General features: G+C 39.2%; 1 non-coding gene across 1 annotated transcript; it reads right to left on the bottom strand.

The window, feature by feature from the left end:
• Positions 1 to 16,332: 16,332 nt before the first annotated feature.
• LOC112209355 (U4atac minor spliceosomal RNA) lies at positions 16,333 to 16,458 on the bottom strand. Its single transcript, XR_002944094.1, has one exon. It is a non-coding gene; the product is annotated as a U4atac minor spliceosomal RNA (small nuclear RNA).
• Positions 16,459 to 18,923: the final 2,465 nt, after the last annotated feature.

The raw sequence follows: 18,923 nt of genomic DNA, 5'->3' as shown, positions 1-18,923 counted from the left end.
ACAGGTGCCTGCCACCACATCCAGCTAATTTTTTTGTATTTTTAGTAAAGACAGGGTTTCACTGTGTTAGCCAGGATGGTCTCGATCTCCTGACCTTGTGATCCACCAGCCTCGGCCTCCCAAAGTGCTGGGATTACAGGCATGAGCCACCACGCCCAGCCCACGGGAAAGAACTTTCTAAGCAAAGGAGTAGTATATAAGAGAAAGTAGCATGTCACAATCTCGAAAGCCCCTCATTGAGAACATGGAAAGGCAGGTTGAAGGGACCAAAGAAGAAAGCAGTGACACTAAATGATCAATGTGGATCTAGTCTATGGTCAGATAGCAGAGGAAATTTACCTACTGGGAAGTGGAACCATTGCATGGTTTTGAAGACAGGAAGGATATAAATTTGTCCGTTGGCATATGTCCTTATGGAATTTTAAGGAAACCATGCTCTTGGGATGCATCAGGAGTAGGATTTTAAAAATCAAGAGTAGAAATGATGACACTTTAAAGAATTTAACTGTAGTAGTAAAAAGAATCAGGTGAGAATTTGTGAGAGGATGCTGCAGAGCTGGGAGAATGAAGACCCCTAAGTTTCTCCTTCAGGAGACTTTTAAGAAGAACTCAGAGACGAAGAGGGAGAGTCTATTCATGGAGTTGTCTCTTGGGACCCTCTGAAGAGAACATCAAAAACCCACTGAAAACAAAAAGGTTATTGCTAAATATTTAATGTTTCTGTTTTATGAAAGGATTCAGTTTTTAAACCATAGGCAAAATTTACCCATGCAGATAGCTAAAGAGGAATTGAATACATTTTTCCGTTGCTTGACAGTGTATTCATATCCCACAAAATAAGGATTTTATTTTCCCCAGGGCACACGTAGTATTTCGTAAATATAGTACTTTATTTCTTACTGATATTTTTCTTCAAAATATTCACAAGCAAAATCGTGGTAATCACTGAATTGTGGTGATGGTTATACCGGTCTTCTTTATACTATTCTTTTTACTTTGGGGTATGTTTGAAAATGTTGACAATTTTTTAAAAAATCGTTAAGAGTCTTTCTAGCCCCAAAATGTATCAAGTTAGTAAACCTACTTATGCATTTGGGATAGGTTAAGAAAGAAGTGTTCTTTCAGGACATGCAACTACCTGGTTTGATTGGATCATCCAAAAGTAGTCAACTCCAGCAACAGCAACAAAGAAAAACCAGACTGGCATTTGGTCAGGGAGGAATACTGTTCAGGAATACTCCCTTGGCAGATGTTTTGGGGACATTTCTTTCATGTTTAATTTGGCAAATTGACTCATAACTAACACTGAAAAGGAAAGAGACCACATGATTAAAAGAAGATTATATTAGTCACCTCAGGCTGCCATGACAAAATACCATAGATTGGGTGGCTTAAAACAACAGAAATTTATTTTCAGCAGTTCTGAGGGCTGAAAAGTCCAAGATCAAGGTCTGGGAAAGTTCAGTTTCTATAGAGAGCCCTTTTCCTGGCTTGCAGATGGCTGCCCACTTGCTGTGTGCTTACATGGCCTTTTCTTAGTGCTTGCACTCAGACAGCTTGCTCTCTCATGTCTTCTCTTAAAAGGGCACCAATCCTGTCTTGAGTGTCCCGCACACTCAAGTGTCTCAACTTGAGTCTCTCAACTAGCACTAATTACCTTCCCATCCTCAAGTACCTTCACATTGGAGGTTAGGTCTTTAATATATGAATTAGGGGGGTGGGGATACAAACATTCATAACAGAGATGTCAGGGACTTCAGAGTTATGTGCTAAGATGCATGTGGACACCACCTGACTCAAGTCTCCCCAATCTATTCCCCAAACTTAATCCCATCATCTTCCCTTTCCTGTAATGACTGGTCCATCACACAGGGTAATGGGGCCCCAAGAGGTGCACTGGAGTCACATCGATGCCTCCACACTCTTCTTCAGCCCTTTCCTCTCCTCTGGCCCATAAGACCTATTTAACAGACTGTTCCCACAAAGTTTTCAGTCAATACTAAGGACTGAGTAGTCTTCCAGGGACATTTCCACTTTAACACAGGAGTCTTAAAGAGGAACCTCCCAAATGCAAAGAAATAAAGCTCTTGTAATGTAATTTCTGGAAATGCTATAGCTAGTGAGGAGTTTGCAAATGGGATTCCATCTCATTATGACCTGAATCACTGCATGGAAGTGGCCACTACTCTCTGTTTGTGAGACTAATCCTTGTCAAGAATTAGGTAGCACATGAGCAGAGGATAGTTTTGACTTATTGCTTATTCTCCAAAGTAATGAGCAAGTGAAATTTTAACTATGGCAAATAAATGATAGAATTTTAGAAATAGAAGGAATCTTTGAAATTCAACTGGATCACTTTACAAATGAGGAAGTGAAAGTATACCTTGGCTGGGTGTATTGCCCAATACTGTATAGTTACATGAAGATCAAAGACTAGAATACTTTTTATGACACTATTTCACATCATTGCTCCAGTTCTGCCCCATATCATTAGATATCAAGATCAGCTTCTGGCAGCACACCCTCAGTCTAGACCAGTTAGCAAAGAGGTGGTCAAGCAAGCCACTTCCTCACCAGCAACTCTTTAATTTATGAGACTTAGGCAACCACTTTTGCACATTTCATGCTGTGTTGGGTCTCAAAAATTGGTTTGTGGCTTCCTTTTCAAATAAGTCACATATACTGAATTGCCAACTGTTACCACCCTACCTTTTGTATTAATTCACAAATGTAGGCAACCTCTAGGTAGGTTCAATCTTATTGTCTCCATAACGATCAACACACAACTGATAAAACAAGCACCAGTCTCTTACCTTTGCAGCCTCTTGAGAAGGTCCCTGACATTAGAGAGATTTATGGGGTCAATGGACAAATGCTAGATTTAATAAACACTTAAGATACAAAGCCGCTGTATCTATCTCTTGGATCCCTTCTGATTGCCCAGCGTGGAGATCATGGTTCTTGCAACTTCAGGACTTGGCTGCTGAGAGGAGCCAAGAATGTGGAAACAGTGTAGCTCATTTATTGCTTCCATGTTGGTCTGAGATTATGGGAAAAAAAGGTACTCTCAGTCCATGGTTGGATTAATAACAAGGAAGAGCATTAAAGCTATTTTGAGACTTTTCTTCAAGTTTGCACTTTGGAAAATTTCCAATCTCAAGTAAAGAGAATAGTGGCCGGGTGCGGTGGCTCACGCCTGTAATCCCAGCGCTTTGGGACGCTGAGGTGGGTGGATCATCTGAGGTCAGGAGTTCAAGACCAGCCTGGCCAACATGGTGAAACCCTGTCTCTACTAAAAATACAATAATTTGTCAGCCATGGTGGCTCATGCCTGTAATCCCAGCTACTCGCGAGGCTGAGGCAGGAGAATCACTTGAACTCGGGCGGCGGAGGTTGCAGTGAGCCGAGATCGTGCCACTACATTCCAGCCTGGGTAGCAAAGCAAGACTCTGTCTCAAAAAAAAAAGAAAAAAAAGAGGATAATGAACCTCCATGTACCCATCATCTAGCCTCAACAGTCTGCCGTCCTTGACCCAGGTGTACCTCCACACGCTTCCCACCCTTACTCAATTATTATCATTTTGAAGTAAAATGTATATACATTGAAATGCACAATTGTTAGCTATACAATTCAGAACTGGATACCCTGTGTAGCCCACACTCCTATTGTCTCATTTTGGGTACACTTAAAATATATATAAGTCAGTAGATAATGAAACAACTTACAACTTTTCAGCTGTTCTCATTTTCAAATCACGAGGCATTCTTGGGGGTGTTCCTCACTTGAGAAATTCTTCCCTTGTGCCTCCCCTCATCCCATCTCAGCACTGGAAGATCAAGCCACATTTGTCTCTGACATTTGTTTCTGACACTGTTTGCCTCTGCACATTGACTCCAGATGTCTACCTGACTTCTTAGATTTGAGAATCCAAATGAGATTTCCAATAATTTATTCACTGGCTCCACCCATCTAAGATAAAAACCCTGCTCCAATCCCCTCCCAGAACTCAGCAGCCTAACTCACTTTGACTGCTTTGCCTGGTAGAGGAGATAAATGAAGCAGGTTAGCCTTCTTGGTCCACCAGGAGAACACCCTGGAAATAAGAAAGAGAATGGGAGGTACAGAAATAAAATGGATTCCTTCCCAATCACCCCAAGTACACTGAATAGAAGGTGAATGAAATAGAGAGAAATAAGGGCAAGTCATTCCTGATCAAAAGTAAGGAAAGAAAAATAAAGCTTCTGAGCTAAGAGTGTCAAGGTGATTGTTCTTGCTATAAGTATCTTTCCCCTAGAGCAGTGTGTGTTAGACAGATACACAACCAGATATACACTGTTTTTATTGTGTCCAGAAAAAATACATGCATAAATGAAAAGGTTTTATGAAACAATATGTGACACTGCAAGTCCTGTGAGGATAACATTCCAAGAGCCCCAGTGGATGCCTAAGACTGAGGATAGTATCGAACCCATATACATTTTGCTTTTTCTATAAATACATACCTATGATAAAGTTTAATTTATAAATCAGACACAGTAAAAGCTTAACAGCAATAGCTAGTAATAAAATAAAACAACGATAACAGTACACTATTCACAATTTCATGAATAGAAGATTCATTTTTACTGTAGATCTTTGCAACCTCAGCGTATGATTTTTGTTTTCATTCCCTAAATTGAGAACTTTTACCTTTTCACTTAAACGAAGCACTTTACCGCTTCACTTTGGCATATCCAAATTGCCAGCATCCCTATTCTTGCACTTTGGGGCCATTATTAAATAAAATAAGGATTGCTTGAACACAAGCACTGTGATACCATGACAGTCGATCTGATAACCTAGACGGCTAAGTGACTAATGGGTGAGTAGTGTATACAATGTGGATACCCTGACAAAGGGGGGATTCACTTCTCAGGCAGGACAGAGCAGGGCAGTGCAAGATTTCATCATCAGAACTGTGCACAATTTAAAACTTACGAATTATTTATTTCTGTAATTTTCCATTTAAGATTTGTGGACCATGGCTGACCATGGAAAGCAAAACTGCAGATAAGGAAGGAGTATTGTACTAAGTTAAATATATGCAGATATTTTCTGTTTCTCTAGTTCATGTTTTATTTTTTTTCTCTAGTTCATGTTTTTAAAGGCCTGGCCACCACTTACTAAAATAATTTTGCAACTCACTGATGGGTTGCAAACTGCAGTCTGAAAACCACTGCCCTAAAGATTTGGCATAAGATGTTGGAAAGGAGCTCTTTTCTCTGGAGTTCTTGGCCTCACTGTTTCCTTCATTAGAAACCCGTTTGATCCTTCACAAAGTATGGTTGCTCAGTTTAAATCCAAGATACCTATGTTCATTACAAGAGATGATATTTAGCTAGGGATTATGTAAAGTCAACCAACATATAACACCTGACAGGCATAAGACTCCTCTTTATAGCCAGCCCCACCTACTAGAGCTAGGGTAGAGGTGGCTGGAAAGCCTATCATCATGTGAGGTACCGAGAGAGTGATGACGATGCATGTCCCCGCACACACTCAGCCTGCTTCATGTAGTCCCTATTGTGTTTGCCACACATCCTTTAGTTCCAAGAAGAAATGCAAGCACGTTAAAAATAAGAGGTGCTGTGTATGCAAAGAAAATACCAGGCCCCCTCTCCAGAGATTTGAATCTAAACCCTGTATGGCTAACTTCCTATATCTGAACCCAGAAAGAGAAATAGAAAACATCTAAAAAGGAGGATCTGATGTTATCTGATATCCAGCAATAAATGTCTTAAAAATATCATGATGTACAGCCTTATCCAGTTTTATAATACTAAAAATTATAATGGCTATGTTTCATTGGGCTCTTCTCAGTGGTCCAGTGTGCTTTGCATTATTTCCTGCAATTTAGTAATACCTCTATGAAATAAGTGATACTATTACCCCCATTTTACAAGTGGAAGAGGGAAACAATGAGTATCAGTTGGGGCCCTAAGACCTACAGCAGTGATGGAGATTGTTATTTTTCCCAACAAACTTCCTCTTCTAAGAGTGCCCCTGAGGCCAGGAGCAGTGGCTCACACCTGTAATCTCAGCACTTTGAGAGGCTGAGGTGGAAGGGTCACTTGAGCCCAGGAGTTCGAGACCAATCTGGGCAACATAGCAAGACCCTGTCTCTATTTAAAAAGAAAAGAAAAAAATGAAAGTAAAAGAGTGCCCCAGAAAGAGAGGCCCAATGGAATCGCAGAGGAGCTGCTTCCCAGACATACATAAAGAAGTGGATTCAAATAGCTCAAGATGAACTGTGGTGAACATTAAGGTGCACCACCAAGTTCTCCCTTCAAGAATGGACTTTTTGGGGTAGGTAGAGCATGATGGCTGATTAGAAGCCTTTAGCAATTGTCACCTCCACAGAAACATCAAATTGAACAACTACCTACACCAAAAAAGTAACTTCATAAGAACCAAAAATCAGATGAGTAATTGCAGTAACTGATTTTAACATCATATTAAGGAAACATGCACTGTTAAGAGGAAAAGAAAGACAGTCTTGAATCCCTTACACCACCCCTCCCTCATCCCATGGCAGCAGCTATTTGGTGTGGAGAGAGAATATGTGTATTTGGAGAAGGGAGAGTGCAGTGATAGTGGGACTTTCTTTCGGAACTCAGTGCTGCCTTGTCACAGGAATGTCTATTTTTTGTGGAAACATGGGGCAGAACTCAGCTAGCACACTTGGAGGGAGCATTTAGATCAGCCCTAGCCAGGGGGAATCACCCCTTCCAGCAGTTGGAACCTGAGTTCCAGCTAGCCCCATCCCTTCAGGCTAAAGCTCTGGGGCCCTAAATAAATTTGAAAGGCAATGTAAGCCACAAGGATGGCAATTCCTGGGCAGATCTTGGTGCTGACCTGGGCTCAGAGCCAGTGAACTTGGGTTATACATGACCTAGTGAGACAGTTGGGATGACCAAGGGAGTGCTTGCATCACCCCTCCCCAACCCTAGGAGGCACAGCTCACAGCTTCAAGAGAGACTCCTTCTTGGGGAGAGGAGAGGGAACAGTAAAGAAGACCTTGTCTTGCAACCTCAACACTAGCTCAGCCACAGTAGGGTAGAGCACCAGGCAGAGTTGTGAGGCCCCCTAGCTCCTGGATGACATTTCTAGATATACCCTGGGACAGAAGGGACCTGCTGCCTTGGAGGGAAGTTACCAGTCCTGGCAGGATTCAATACCGGCTGACTAAATCAGCAGTAGTGGCCAGCTTGTACTTGCCAAGGGCCTTAGGTGAGACTCAGAACCATGCTGGCTTCAGGTGTGACCCAGCACCTTCCCAGCTGTGGTAGCTAAAGGAGAGACTCCTTTTGTCTGAGGAAAGGAATGGGAATAATAAGAGGACCTTGTCATATAGCTTGGGTACCAGCTCAGCCATAGTGGCATACAGCAAGCAGATACCCAGGGTCCCTGATTCCAAGTCTCGACTCTTGGACAGGATTTTTTGGATGTGCCCTGGGCCAGAGGGAAGCCACTTCCCTGAAGGGAGAAACCTAGGCCTGGCAGCATTTATCACAAGCTAACTCAAGAGCCCTTGGGCCGTGAATGAAAACTTGTGGTAGCCAGGCAGTACTCCTTATGGGCCTGGGTGGTGGTGGCCATGGGGAGAGACTCCTCTGCTTGAGGAAAGGGGAGGGAAGAGTAGGAAGGACTTTGTCTTATGACCTGGGTGCTAGCTCAGCTACATTAGAATAGAGCACCAGGTAGATTCCTAAGGTTCCTGGTTCCAGGCCCTGGTTCACAGATGGCATCTCTGGACCCACCTGGGGCTGAGTGGAACTTGCTGCACTGAAGGACACAAGCTTGGCTGTATTTGCCGCCTACTGACTGTAGAGCCCTTGGGCCTTGAGTGAACATGTGTGGTAGCCAGGCAATGGTCCCTGCGGGCCTTGGGTGAGACCCTGTGCTGTGGGTCTGACCCAGTGCAGTCCCAGTGGTTGTGGCCGCAGTGGTGCTTGTGTCACCTCTCCCTCAGCTCCAGACAGCTCAGCACAGAGACATACTCTTATTTGTTTGGGGGAAATTAAAGGAAGAAAACAAGAATCTCTGCCTGGTAATCCAAGAATTCTCCTGGATCTTACCCAAGACCACCAAGGCAGTACCTCTGTGAGTCTGCTGTGAGTCTGCAAGAGTCACAGTGCTACTGAGCATTGGGGTGCATCCTAATGCAAATATGGCTGCATTGACAAAAGACTTAGATAACAACACCAAAATCCCTTTGAATACTTGGAGAGCCTTCCCAAGAACAGGTATAAACCAGCTGAGACTCTGAAGACTACAATAAATGCCAAACTCTTCTTTCTCAGAAACTGATGAACATCCACAAGCATCATGCAGGAAAACATAACCTCACGAAATTAACTAAATAAGGCACCAAGGACCAGTCCCAGAGAGACAGGGATATGTGACCTTTCAAAAAGAGAATTCAAAATAGCTGTTTTGAGGAAGCTCAGCAAAATACAAGGTAACACAGAGAAGGAATTCAGAATCCTATCAGATAAGTTAACAAAGAGATTAAAATAATTAAAAACAAGCAGACATTCTGGAGTTGAAAAAAGCAATCGACATACTGAAGACTATATCAGAGTCTCTTACTAGCAAAATTGATCAAGTAGAAGAAAAAATTAGTGAGCTTGAAGACAGAACTATTTGAAGATACACAATCCAAGGAGACAAAATAAAAAAGAATAAGAAAAGATGGAGAACATTTACAGGATATAGAAAATAGCCTCAAAAGGGAAAATCTAAAAGTTATTGGCCTTAAAGAGAAGGTATAGAAAGAGAGAGAGAGATATTGGGGTAACGAGTTTATTCACAAGGATAATAACAGAGAATTTCCCAAACCTAGAGAAAGATATTAACATTCAAGTACAAGAATGTTATAGAACATCTAGCCGATTTACCCCAAAGAAGACTACCTGAAGGCATTTAATAATTAAACTCCCAAAGGTTAAGGATAAAGAAAGGATCCTAAAAGCAGCAAGAGAAAAGAAACAAATAACATACAATGGAGTCCAATATGTCTGGCAACAGACTTCTCAGTGGACACCTTACAGGCCAGGAGAGAGTGACATGACTGCTGAAGGACAAAAATTGTTGTCCTACAATAGTATATCCAGTAAAACATGAAGGAGAAATAAAGACTTTCTGAGACAAACAGAAGCTGAGGGATTTCATTAAAACACAAAACATGTCCTAGAAGAAACGGTAAAGGGAGTTCTTCAATCTGAAAGAAAAGGATATTAACGAACAATGAGAAATCATCTGAAGTATTACAAAACTCACTGGTAATAGTAAGTACACAGAAAAACAGAATATTAAAACACTGTAATTGTAGTGTGTAAAGTACTCATGTTTTGAGTAGAAAGACTACAAGATGAACCTATCAGAAATAATAACTATGACTTTTTAAGGCACAGACAGTATAACAAGATATAAATAGAAACAGAAAAAAAGTTAAAAAGCAGGGGATTAAAGTATAGAGTTTTTATTAATTTTTGCTTTGCTTATTTGTAAGTTTGTTTATGCAGTCAGTGTTAAGTTGTCATCAGTTTAAAATAATGGGTTATAAGATATTATTTGCAAGCCTTATGGTAACCTTAAATTGAAAGACATACAGCAGATATACAAAAAGTAAAAGCAAGAAATTAAAATATACCACCAGAGAAAATCACCTGCACTAAAAGGAAGATAGAAAGGAAAGAAAGAAGCTAGACAAGACCAAAATCAACCAGAAAACAAATAATGAAATGGCAGGAGTAAGTCCTTACATATCAATAATAACATTGAATATAAATGGACTAAACCTTCCATTCAAAAGACATAGAGTGGCCAAATGGATAAAAAAAAAAAGATCCAGTGATCTGTTGCCTACAGGAAACACACTTCACTTATAAAGACACACATAAACTGAGAATAAATGGATAGAAAAGATATTTCATGCCAATGGAAACAAACAAACAAAAAAAGCAGAAGTAGCTATACTTATATCAGGCAAAATAGATTTCAAGACAAAAACTGTAAGAACACAAAGAAGGTCATTATATTATGACAAAGGGGTCAATTCAGCAAGAGGATACAACAATTGTAAATATATGTACACCCAATACTGGGGCACCCAGATAGATAAAGCAAATACTATTAGAGCTTGAGAGAGAGAGTGTGTGTGTGTGTGTGAGAGAGACCCAAATACCATAATAGCTAGAGACTTCAACACCCCACTTTTAGGATTGGACAGATCATCTAGACAGAAAATCAGCAAAGAAGCATTGGACTTAATCTGTACTATAGACCAAATGGACCTAATAGATATTTAGAGAACATTTCATCTAATGGCTGCAGAATATACATCCTTCTCCTCAGCCCAGGAATCATTCTCATGGATAGACTATATGTTAGGCCACAAAAGTAGTCTTTAAAAATTCATGGATATTAAATTATATCAAATATCTTCTCTGACCACAATGGAATAAAACCAGAAATCAATAACAAGAGGAATTTTGGAAACTATACAAATGATTGGAAATCAAACAATATGCTCTTGAATGATCAATGAGTCAGTGAATAATTTAAGAAGGACATTTTTAAAATTTCTTGAAACAAATGTAAATGGAAACGCAGCATACCAAAACCTGTGGGATACAGGGAAAGTGGTACTAAGAGGAAAGTATATAGCAATAAGCACCTACATCAAAAAACTAGAAAAACTTCAAATAAACAACCTAACAATATCTCTTAAAGAGCTAGAAAAGCAAGAGTAAATAAAACCCTAACTTAGTAGAAGAAAATAAATCATAAAGATCAGAGCAGAAATACATGAAACTGAAACAAAAAAAAATACAAAGATCAACAAACAAAAAGTTGGTTTTTTGAAAAGATAAACAACATCAACAAACCTTTAGCCAGACTAAGAAAAAGAGAGAAGACTCAAATAAATAAAATCAGAGATTAAAAAGGAGAGATTATTACCAACACTGCAGAAATTCAAAGGCTCATTAGAGGCTACCATGAACAACTATATGCGAAAAAATTGGAAAATGTAGGAGAAATGGATAAATTCCTAGACACATGCAACCTGCTAAGATTCAACCATGAAGAAACTGCAAACCTAAGCAAACCAATAAGCAATAGGTAATAATATTTAAGCCATAATAAAAAGTCTATCATTAAAGAAAAGCCCAGGACCCAATGGGTTCAGAGCAGAATTGTACCAAACATTTAAAGAACTAATACCAATCCTACACAAACTATTCTGAAAAAAAAAAGAGGAGGGAATACTTCCAAACTCATTCTACAAAGCCAGTATTACTCTGATACCAAAACCAGACAAAGACATCAAAAAAGGAAAACTACAGGCCAATATCCCTGATGAACATTGATGCAAAAATCCTGAACAAAATACTAGCATATTAAATTCAGCAACACATCAAAAAGTTCATTCATCATGACCAAGCAGGATTTATCCCAAGATGCAAGGATGGTTGAACATATGCAAGTCAATCAATGTAGTACATCATATCAACAGAATGAAGGACAAAAACCATGTGATCATTTCAACTGATGATGAAACAGCATTTGATAAAATTCAACATCCTTTTATGATTAAAAAAACCTTGAAAAACAGAATAGAAGGAACATACTTCAACATAAGAAAAGCCATATACAACAGACCCACAGCTAATATCACACTGAATGGAGAATACTGAAAGCCCTTCCTGTAAGATCTGGAACAAAATAAGTATGCCCACTGTCACCACTGTTATCCAACACAGTCCTAGAAGTCCTAGCTAGAGGAATCAGACAAGAGAAAGAAATAAAGGGCATCCAAATTGGAAAGGAAGAAGTCAAATTATCCTTGTTTGCAGATAATATAATCTTGTATTTGGAAAAGCCTAAAGGCTCCACAAAAACCTATTAGAACTGATGAAAAAAATTCAGTAAAGTTGCAGGATACAAAATCAACATACAAAAATCAATAGCATTTCTATATGCCAACAATGAACAATCTGAAAAATAAATTTTAAAAGTAATCCTATATACAATAACTACAAATAAAATACCTAGGAATAAACGTAACCAAAGAAGTGAAGAATCTCTACAATGAAAACTATAAAACATTGAAAAAAGAAATTGAAGAGGGCACCAAAAATGGAAAGATATTTCATGTTCATGGATTGGAATAATCAATGTTGTTAAAATGTCCATACTACCCAAAACAATCTACAGATTCAATGCAATCCCTATCACAATACCAATGGCATTCTTCACAGAAATAGAAAAAACAATCCTAAAATATATATGGAACCATAAAAGATCCAGAATAGCCAAAGCTATCCTGGGCAAAAGGAACAAAACTGGATGAATTACATTACCTGACTTCAAAGTATACTACAGAGCTGTAGTAACCAAATAGCATGGTACTAATATAAAAAGAGACATGTAGATCAGTGAACAGAATCGAGAAGTGAGAAATAAATCCATACATCTACAGTGAACTCAGTTTCGACAAAGATGCCAAGAATATACTTTGGGGAAAGACAGTCTCTTCAATAAATTGTGCTGGGAAAACTGGATATCCATATGCAGAAGAATGAAACTAGACCCTTATGTTTTACCATATACAAAAATCAAATCAAAATGGCTTACAGACTTAAATCTAAGACCTCCAACTATGAAACTCCTAAAAGAAAATGTTGGGAAACTCTCCAAGACATTGATCTGGGCAAAGATTTATTGAGTAATACTCCACAAGCACAGGCAACCAGAGCAAAAATGGACAAATGGGATCATATCAAATTAAAAGACTTCTGTGTGGCAAAGGAAACAATCAACAAAGTGCAAAGACAATCCACAGAATGGGAGAAAATATGCAAACTAGCCATCTGACAAGAGGTTAATAACCAGAATATATAAGGAGCTCAAACAACTCTATAGGGAAAAAAACTAATGATCCTATTTAAAAATAGCCAAAGGTGTGAATAGATATCTTACAAAAGAAGACATACAAATGGCAAACAGGTATATTAAAAGGTGCTTAACATCACTGATCATCAGAGAAATGCAAATGAAAACTACAATGAGATATCATCTCACCACAGTTAAATGGCTTCTATTCAAAAGACAGGCAATAATGAATGCTGGTGAGAATATAGAGAAAAGGGAACCGTCATACACTTTTGGTGGGAATGTAAATTAATAAAACTACAATGGAGAACAGCTTGGAAGTTCCTAAAATCAATAAAAATAGAACTACCATATGTTCCAGCAATCCCACTGCTGGGTACATACCCAAAAGAAAGGAAATCAGTGTATCAAAGAGATATCTGCACTCCCATGCTTACTATGGCACTAGTCACAATAGCCAAGATTTGGAAGCAATCTAAGTGTCCATCAACAGATAAATGGATAAAGAAAATGTGGTCCATATACACAGTAGAGTGCTATTTAGCCATAAAATAGAATGAGATCCTGTCATATGCAATAATATGGACGGAACATGAATTAACAACATTATGTTAAGTGAAAGAAGCCAGGCACAGAAAGACAAACTTCATGTGTTCTCACATATTTTTGAGAGCTAAATATCAAAACAATTTAATTCATGGAGATAGAGAGCAGAATGATGGTTACCAGAGGCTGGGAAGGATAGTTGGGGGTAGGGTAAGTGGGGATAATTAATGGGTACAAAAATATAGTTAGATAAAATGAATATGATCTAGTATGTGATAGCATAACAGGGTGACTACAATCAGTGATAATTTATTGTATATTTAAAAGTAACTAAAAGAGCATAATTGGATCATTTGTAGCACAAAGAAAGGATAAATGCTTGAAGTTATGGATACCTCATTTACCTTGATGTGATTGTTATATATTGTATGCCTGTAACAAAATATGTCATGCACTTCACAAATAAGTAAATAAATCTATCTATATCTACTATCTACCCACAAATAAAAAATTAAAAAATTAAAATAAACAAATTAATTTAAGAGAAAAAACAGACTTGTTGCCCAGCTGCTAGGAGTGCTCTCAGAAGATAACCTGCAGCTGTCAGTCTATCAGATTTTGTCTCAGCTGCAGTTACCTTACCCACAGTCACAACCTTCCTGGGTCGTGGATCCAGTAGGATGGGGTCCTATTTTCAATGGGTGACTGAGGCAGAGGTATATAAGCCGAGCCATTTCATTTCAGTAAAGGACAGTCTGATATTGTTAGGCAGAATAATACCTTCTCCCAAATATAACCACAGTCTGATCCCTGGAACCTGTGAGTATATTATATTATGTGGCAATGGAGAATTAAGGCTATTGATAGAATTATGGTTGCTAATCAGCTGAATTTAAGACAAAGAAGTTATCCTGGATTACCTAGGAGGGCCCAGTATAATCCAGAGGGAGGTAGAAAAGGGCATCAAGTCAGAGAGAGATTTAAAAATGTTATTTTAAAAGGGAAACAAGTCAGAGAGAGATTTAAAAATGCTATTCAGCTGGCTTTGAAGATGCAGGAAGGAACCATGAGTCAGAGAAGGCAAACAGCCTCCAGCAGCTGGAAAAGGCAAGGAGGTGATTCTCTGCCACAATCTCCAGAAAAAAACATGGTCCTGCCAACACCTTCAGTTTAACTCAGACTGATTTTTGATTTACACCCTCCAGAACTATACAATAATAAATTTGTTTCATGTTAAGATACTAAATTTGTGTTGTGTTAATTTGTTAACAGCTGCAATAGGGAAGTAATAAAGGCCACTTTAGAGGTCAGACAAGGCTGCTCTCAGCCCTGCATCACAGCATGGCTTCTCCCTCCATCTCCATCCCATCTTGCTTCCTTCACCTCCCTTCTCCCCAGTTTGGGGCACTCCTTAGTAAGCATCCTGTATGTGAACCCCATACTGGAGTCTGCTTCCCAGAGAGCCCAACTGGTGACAGATAATAGAACCTCATGAAGCCCCCTCTTGTAACTATAAATATATAATAAATATATAAAGTTTATATTTATGAAAAGGAGTTATAAACTGTTCATCAAAAACTGTAATGCCTATATGACTATGAATGTGAATAGCACTGGATCTGATATTAAGACAATATGAAGTAAATGTTAAGAACATGGCTTTGACTGGTAGATACAAGTTCAGTTCTAGCTTCTGTACTTGTGTCCCCCAAAGTTCATGTGTTGGAAACTTAATCCCCTATTCAACAATGTCGAGGGGGGACTTTTAAGAGGTGATTTGGTCGTGAGGGCAGAGTTCTTATGCATGGATTAATGCCATAATTGCTGCAATGGGTTCCTGATAAATGCTGCAATGGGTTCCTGATAAAAGGATGAATTTGACCTTCTTACCCTCTCTTGCTCTCACCTTCTGCACCATGGGAGGACACAGCAAAAAGGCCTTGAAAGACGCTGGCACCTTGATATTTGACTTCACAGCCTCCAGAATGGTGAGAAACAAATTTCTTTTCTTTATAAATTACCCAATATGTGGTATTCTGTTACAGAAACACAAAATAGACTAAAACAGGGACATTACTTAACTTTGGAATTTAGTTACTCTCACTCACCAACATCCACCCATAAATAGAGATAATAAATACCTACCCCCACTCGAAAGCATTAAGTAAGGTGTAATTTTAAACCCTATGACTGATTTGTGATAAGAACCCAATAAAAGTTTGTTAAGCTCTCTTAACGCTACCTCACTATTTTCTCTTAGGAATTTGCAACTTCTTTTTATAATAGTTGATACTATTGAGTTGGGAGGCAAATCATTGTTAAACTATATGGTTTGCTTCTGTCACAATATATGCTTCAATTAAGAGAGCTCTGGAAGGTACCTGTGTCCTGTATTGGTGAAGAAAACTTCTTAAGGAATATTGGAATTTAGCAGGGATGGTAAAAACATCCTAGAGAAAATGGTGAGCCAGTGGCACCATGGAGTCCTCACTCCAACTCTTGCTTATAGTGTTTTTGTTTGTTTGTTTGAGACAGAGTCTTGCACTGTCTCTCAGGCTGGAGTGCAGTGGCGCAATCTCGGCTATCCCAGTTCAAATGATTCTCCTATTCTCCTGCCTCAGCCTCCCGAGTAGCTGGGATTACAGGCGCTTGCCACCATGCCCAGCTAATTTTTGTATTTTTTGTCAGGGTTTCACCAAGTTGGCCAGGCTGGTCTTGAACTCCTGACCTCAAGTGATTTGTCTGCCTCGGCCTCCCAAAGTGCTGGGATTACAGGATGAGCCACCATGCCCGGCTGCCTTTTTTTTTAACCTTTTTTTTTTTGACATGGAAAAGTGGGTTTTCATTTTTCCAAAAATTGCACCAAGGTAAAAGCAAACCTCTAGTTGATGCGGGTGTGTTGCGTAGGCGTTAGCAGTACTGCCTTCACTATGCGCTCATTGGACATACTGCAACCCCAAGAAAAGGATGGTTGCATGTAGTCCAGTTTAGGTAAATCAAATTTGGAAGGACACGCACCAGATTATCAAGTTTTCAAAGCACTGCAATTGTTTTATTTATTTTAACATGTAATTTTAGACATATGGGGTAGGATATCTTGTCATGTGTACAGTGTTTTCTGAAATGTACCACATAAATTGAAGAAAAAAGCTGAGTAAGGACAAAAAGGTTGAGCTATGTACTCATCTCAGATAAATATATGAAACCTTTGAAATTATGACCAGTACTGTTAGATTTATGGCAGTGAGTATACATCCCTCACTCTTTGAGAGAGTGGCTCTCACTCATAACTTCTTCTTTATATTTATCATCTTTATATTCATATGGCATCTCTATTTTCAATGTCTTACAAATTTCTCCCTCTCCTGTAACCCTTTAGGCTGAAATTTCACGTTTCATATCAATTCAGAAGCAAATTCTTTCCTGGAATGTGGAACCTCTCTGTTCAGCCATTTCTGAGTTACTCAAGCATGAGAAAAATGTTTAGGAAATTTGTCAAGATCCACTTTTTGTGTGTTTAAATTTAAACATCCAGAGCTGTTGAACACATTCGGTAAGGAGAAAAAATATTCTTTGCTTTGAAATATAATTGGTTGAGCTTTACTGTCCACATTCTGTATATATGGAATGTGGTTATAGAGAGATGTGTTGAAATTTTGCAAAATCCTTTGGGTTTCCAGACCCTCCATACATGTTGTACTTAGAAAAATGTTTTTTTATTTCTTTTTTAGTCTTAAACTGGCATTTCTCTAGAAAAATTTGAGTGTAACAGCTCCTGTCTGGCTGTATTGTCAAACAACAGAAGTTTTATTCTATAAAAATTAGAAAAATTAGGATTAAAAAATTTATACATATATAAATTTAAATATATATATAAACTCTTGGGCTTTGGTTCTTGTTTTCTTGTAGATAGGAATATTTGTGCTGTTGGTAGCAACTTTCAATAAAATATTATTGGGTAGTAGATAGTGTCTTAGTCTGTTTTCTGTGGCTTATAACAGAATACCTGAACCTGGGGTAATATACAAATAAATGAAATTTATTTATTGTAGTTCTGGAGGCTGGGAAGTCCAAAGTTGAGGACACACATTTGGTGAATGCCTTCTTGCTGGTGGAAACTCTGCAGGCTGAAGACGGCACAAGGCATCGCATGGCAAAGGGGCTGAGTATGCTAGCTCAGGACTCTCTTTCTTTTGTCATAAAGCCAACAGTCTCATTCCCATGATACCCATTAATCCATGAATGATTTAGTCTATTTATGAGGGACGAGCTTTCATGATCCAACTACCTCTCAATACTGCCACACTGGGGATTGTTTCAACATGAATTTCAAGTGAGTACAAACATTCAACCATAGCATTCTGTCCCTGCCCCCCACAAACTTATGTTCTTCTCACATACAAATACATTTATTTCATTCTGATAGCCCCAAAGTCTTAACTTGTTTCAGCACCAACTCAGAAGTCCAAAGTCCAGAATTTCATCTTCCTGTGAAATCAAAGCAAATTATCCACTTTCAAGATACAATAATGGTATAGGCAAAAAACAGACATTCCCATTCCAAAAGGAAGGAATAAACAAAAAGAATAAAGCAGCATGCCCCAGGAAAGTCCAAAACCTAGCGGGGCAGACATTACATCTTAAAGCTGGAGAATAATCTTTTTTGACTCCACATGCTGCCTCTTGGACACACTAGAGCAACAGTTGGGCCCACAAGGCCTTAGACAGCCCCACGTCTATGGCTTTGCTGGGTACAGCCCATACAGCTGCCCATACAGGTTGGGGCCCGGTGCCTGAAGCTTTCTCAAGTAGATGTTGCATGCTGTTGGTGACTCCACAGTTCTGGGGTTCTGGTAGTGGCCCTGTTCCCACAGCTCCACTAGGCATTGCTCTTTTGGAAACTCTCGGCAGCAGCTCTGACCCTACAATTCTGCTTAACATTGCCTTAGTTGGAGCTCTCTGAAGTGCTCTGCCCTTGTTACAAGCCTTTGCCTGGACCCAGGCTTTCAGCAAAAATCCTTTGACATCTAGGTGGAGACCCCACATCTCCACAGCTCTTGCTTTCTGCAAACCTGAAGAATTATAATGGCATCATATGGATGCCATTAAGGCCTATGGTTCTTATCTTCTTGAGTGACAGGTCAATTCACACCTAAAGCTTCTTGAGCCACAGCTGGCATGTCCAAAAAGCACTGTACCAGAATTTGGGAAGTAAAGACCTGAGAGAGACCTCGGCAGCAAGCCCATGAAAGGTGCCTCAGGTCTGTCTCCTGAAACCATTCTGTCCTCCTGCCTCTGGGTCTGTGATGAGAGGAACAACTCAAAGTTCTCTGAAATGCCATCGAGGTCTTTCCTTCTCGTGATGATACTTTCTTCCTTTACTAATCTCTGGAACAAAAGGTTGCTGGGCTACACCCTTGGTTTCCTCTCCCAAACA

This window comes from Pan troglodytes, chromosome 4 (genome assembly GCF_028858775.2).
Source record: "Pan troglodytes isolate AG18354 chromosome 4, NHGRI_mPanTro3-v2.0_pri, whole genome shotgun sequence".
Taxonomy (NCBI): domain Eukaryota; kingdom Metazoa; phylum Chordata; class Mammalia; order Primates; family Hominidae; genus Pan; species Pan troglodytes.
The sequence above is the reverse complement of the archived record's forward strand: the minus strand, read 5'-3'. Positions and strand labels throughout refer to the sequence as shown.